At 58.3% G+C, this 4,924-nt stretch overlaps 1 pseudogene across 1 annotated transcript; it reads right to left on the minus strand.

Moving 5' to 3' along the window:
* Window positions 1–621: 621 nt before the first annotated feature.
* On the minus strand, window positions 622–4,695 carry LOC310792914 (cilia- and flagella-associated protein 61 pseudogene; annotated as a pseudogene). Its single transcript has one exon. The product of its transcript is annotated as a cilia- and flagella-associated protein 61 pseudogene (transcript).
* Between the last annotated feature and the right edge of the window lie 229 nt (window positions 4,696–4,924).

A 4,924-nucleotide genomic window follows, 5' to 3' on the forward strand; every position in this document is an offset into this window, starting at 1 on the left:
AAACTTAAGGAGCACACACACACACACACCCGCGCACACACGGCAATAGGGCAGGCGAGGCCGTGCAGCGGCCGAGCTGCGTATATGAGCTGCAGGGCGGGTGAGGCCGCGCAGCGGCCGAGCCTAGGCATCAAGTGCGCGTAGCGTGCGAGATGCCTAGTTATTGAAATTATGAGGACATTATTTCAGTCATCAGTGAGTGAATTTCATCAGTGATGTCATCAGTGATGTCACTGCGTTGCTCAGGAGGGATGAGGAGCGGAGGAACATGAGATGAGGCGCAACAGCCAAGATTGAGGAGGTATGAGAAACATCGGAAACTTGAAAGAAGAAGAAGAACCAGGTCTAGAGTGAGACCATCCAGCTGTGCCAGGCAGCAATGTGCTGCAAGTCGTCCAGTCTGCCGGAAAGCCATTAGAAGAAGAATCATCTGCGACATGTCCACTTTCTTTCGTAGGGATGCCTCGGCCCCTAGTGGTCGTGCCGTAAAAACAACTGCCCCTGCAGCAATGACAAGTAATCATAACTTCAGTGAATGACTGAATGCTAATAACATGTGCAGGTTTAAGGAAAGACACAGATCACGCACACACATCATTTGGCGTGTGTCGGGACGTCCCATCACAGGATCCCCGGCAGGGCAAACATGGGCAGCTGGTTCCGGTTGTACCTCAGGAAGTTGAGCGCGGCGTTCCTTAGAGCCGCCGGGCCATCGCTCCCCTCAAAGCGCTGCTGCAGGAACAGAGCCGGGCTCTCCGGGACGTCCTGCGTCCCCTCCACCAGCCACCGCACCAGCTCCGGCACCGAGCCGCCATCCTGTAGTTTTGTTGAAGCGACGATCTGCTGCAGCTCCAGCTCAAAGTCACAGAAGCGGTCGTGAAAAATGGCCAAGCACCATTTCTCCTTGAAGAAGCTGTACAGGTCGGGGACCAAGCCCTGTTCGTAGCGGGAGGCCAGCTGGTTGAGCAGTGCCTGGTGTTTCCCATACAGACAGAGGTAATTGGAGACGGGGATTGGCTTCAGTGACAGGCAGGTGAGGGACTCTACCGCCCCGTAGCAGTCCAGACGCAGGCGAAAGTAGTTCCCCGTCTCGACCCGTCCGGTCAGAACATCCTTGACGTGTGGAACAATGTGTGGCCCCCGTGTCAGGTCGGGCCCTTGCGGCTTGGTGAAGTGCAGGTAGGTGTATCCTCCGGGCAGCGACCCACCTTGGATATTGGCCTGTGTGTAGAGGGGGGTGAGACGTTCCATGTCGGGCGGAGGCTCGGCCGCCTCCAGCGTCAGGTCGAAGAAGGGCAGCAACATGTCCGCCAGGTGCTGGCCCACCTCCCTAGAGCTGGAGCTGGCGTGGGACCAGCCGTTGGCATGGTAACGGCGGGAGAATTTGGTGAGCGGGCCAGCAGCGCGGATGTTGGAGTCATTGGTGTGGAAGGCAGCGTCTATCACCAGTCTGCGGTCAAACACCAAGCAGGCGCCGTTGATGCTCCTGAAGGCATCGTAGTCGACTCCTTTCGAGGAGAGGTTCAGAAACACACCACAATGCAGGTGGAGTGGCTGTCCATTGCTGGTGAATAAAACAGATGTGAGAGGCTCCAGGTGTTCTCCGTCATTCATCTGGGCCAGCAGGCAGTTGCGGTGGACCTGGACCTCTGCCTTTTCCAGGGCCTGCACCACGGCTTTCTCTACCGCGGGGTCGCCGAAGCAGGAGACTGCAGGCTCGGAGGGCGGCAGCACCAGGTAGATACGAGATCCCCGGACCCCCAAACTCAGCAAGGTCTCCACGCTGGTGTAGATGTCGATGCTGCTGCCGTAGACTACAGCATTATCCTGCAGCTCCACAAAGTTGCTGGTGAGCCAGCGGCGTGCGGTGGCACAGTCATGTGGGTCATTGAGGGTGAACAGGTTGGATGGCACATGCCTGGTGAACCTGCGCTGAATGGACTGAGGCCGTGGCTGGCTGCTGGAGACTGGCTGGTTGTTAGAGACTGGCTCGCTGCTGGAGGCCGGCTGGCTGGTGGAGACCGGCTGGCTGCTGGAGGCCGGCTCGTTGCTGGAGACTGGCTGGTTGTTAGAGACTGGCTCGCTGCTGGAGGCCGGCTGGCTGGTGGAGGCCGGCTGGCTGCTGGAGGCCGGCTCGTTGCTGGAGACTGGCGGGCTGCTAGAGGCCGGCTCGTTGCTGGAGACTGGTGGGCTGCTAGAGGCCGGCTCGTTGCTGGAGACTGGCGGGCTGCTAGAGGCCAGCTCGTTGCTGGAGACTGGCGGGCTGCTAGAGGCCAGCTCGTTGCTGCAGACTGGCGGGCTGCTAGAGGACAGCTCGTTGCTGGAGACTGGTGGGCTGCTAGAGGCCGGCTCGTTGCTGGAGACTGGCGGGCTGCTAGAGGCCGGCTCGTTGCTGGAGACAGGCGGGCTGCTAGAGGGCAGCTCGTTGCTGGAAACTGGCTGGCTGCTAGAGGCCAGCTCGTTGCTGGAGACAGGCGGGCTGCTAGAGGCCAGCTCGTTGCTGGAGACAGGCAGGCTGCTAGAGGCCGGCTCGTTGCTGCAGACTGGCGGGCTGCTAGAGGCCGGCTCGTTGCTGGAGACTGGCGGGCTGCTAGAGGCCGGCTCATTGCTGGAGACTGGCTCGCTGCTGTGGTTGATATCCACACCGGCAGGACAGGGGACCTGGTACTGCTGGCCAGTGCAGAGGATGAGGTGGTCATACGGCACCTTCCGTTCCCCAGACACCACGACGTGTTTGGCCTCCCGGTCTATGGCGATCATCTTCCCGGTCACCACGCTGACGCAGGAGCGCAGGGAGAGCCGGGCCAAGTCTGTGCTGCTGTATGCATGGCTTGTGGACAGAAAGCCCACATCCTCATGGTCATAGTGACTGGGGAGACCATTCGTCGAGATCAGGGTCACGTTGTTGAACCTCAGGTTAGGGCAGAAAGCAAGCACTTCCAGGAAGGATAAGCCTGTGTCGGACGCTCCCACCACCACCACCCGGGCGTTCACCGTGACCTTTGGCTCCATGGTTAGCTTCCGGCTGGTGAGGTTCAGGGCAAAGGGATCCTGCTCCTTGGTGATCTGTCTGGACGCCATGTTGATACCCACCTCCTCCACTGGGTAGAGGATCTGGCGACGCGGACGGACGGGCACCGTGCAGCCCAGGACGAAAGGCACAGGGTGGATGCAGGAATTCTGTCTGCTGTAGGGGGGAGGCAGCCGGAGGTGCAGGCAGGACTTGCGTGCCAGTCGCAGTGTCTCCTTCAGGAAGTGCTTTGCACGGTGCTGGAAAAGGGGGCTGAGGGCGAAGTGGCACAGGCGAGCATGCTCCTCGTAGTGATGGTGGCTGAAGTAGATGAAGTTCTCGATGTTGTAGTGGGAGCGGATGAAATCGATGTCCTCCTCGTCTCTAATGATCAGAATCCCCACAACTTGGCTCTGCACTTCGGTCACGAACGCCTGAATCGGAGTCCCATCCGGGTCTCGTTGGGCCTGGCAGTACTGGTCCATGTCCTCCAGCAGAGCCTCGTGTAAGTCCAGCCTCTCCACCATACAGCGGACTGCAGGCAGGTCTGCAGCCAGCGCTGGCCGCACCCTCACACTATTCAGCGTCCCGGCGCGGTGGCAGATGTAGAGCTGGTGGGAAAGGGTGCTGCTGGGACGGGGGCCCAGCCTGGAGAAGCTCTGCAGCAGGGGGAAGTCCGGCGTGAGCTCTGGGACCGCAATGATGCAGAAGTCCCGGTCAGGGAAAAGTTCGAGTATGTGTGGAAGAAAGTCCACTGATCTCATCTCGTGGTTCTTGTGGATGCTGAACAGCTGAATGCAGAAAGCGTTGGGTGTCTGTCTGTGTTCCACCTCCTCAGGCTGGGCAGCAGGCTCCGGTCCGGACTTAGCAGGTTCTGGTCCGGTCTTATACAAACCGCCAAACAGGCTGAGCTCAAAGCAGTCGTTCAGCAGCTTCAGATCCACGTCTGTGCTGACACTGATACAGCCAACAGCTAGTCCACCACTCTCGCAAACAAGGATGTGGTTTTCCTCATTTTGAGCCTTAATGAGCTCTGCCAGGTAGTAAGGCTGACCTGTGTGTGTCAGCTCGTCTGTCTGCTCCGCGAGGATGTGTGTGAGGTCATCATGATCCTCCACCCGGGCTGGGCGGATATGCAGCCTCGGACAGTGCTGGTGTCTGTGGCAGACCGATGCTAAGCATTGTGGGCCGTGGTCACTCAGCCGCTCCATTGGCTCAAACACCTTCTCCAGCGCCGGCTCTAAGACACCGCTGATGTTTGGACTGAGCAGGCAGATGTACTCCAGCTCTGGGACGGCATTGAAGACAGCTCTCATGATCTCCTCCACGCTGTCTGTGGCGAAGCTGGGCTGTGCCACGAACAGGTGGAGGAACAGTGTGTTCAGAGGTGTGTAGGTTTCAGCCATGAAGTGTTTGTGCAGAAAAGGCTCCCAGCAGGTCTGATCCACCAAGTCTCCGATGGGGAAATCGAAGAAGGCGGCGTGGGCCAGGATCTGACCATGCTCCTCCGTGGCCAGAGTCACCGCCAGGTTGGCTTTCTCTAGAACATGGAGGACATTGATCCTCCCAAACACAGCCTCAGCCGAAGGACTGACCAGCCTGTCGATCTGCTGAGCGTCTGCTGATTCAGTTCTCCTCACAGTCACTGCTGCCACTTCACCACAGGTTGACGTTACAGTCCTCATACTGGATGGCACTACCCGATCTTCAGCTTTAGGCATGTCAACTAGCTTTCTATGAATGTAGGGAAGGATTTATGACATCACTGATGAAGTCACAATGTCTAAGATCATAAATCACTGATCATATCCCTTATCTACTGTATATATTGGTGATGTCACCAGTGATGTCCCTCAGCACTCGAGACCATTGACCTGACATCATCACTGACGTCATAGACAATGACATCACAAT

Source organism: Poromitra crassiceps, assembly GCF_964638095.1.
Source record: "Poromitra crassiceps genome assembly, chromosome: 18".
Classification (NCBI taxonomy): Eukaryota; Metazoa; Chordata; class Actinopteri; order Beryciformes; family Melamphaidae; genus Poromitra; species Poromitra crassiceps.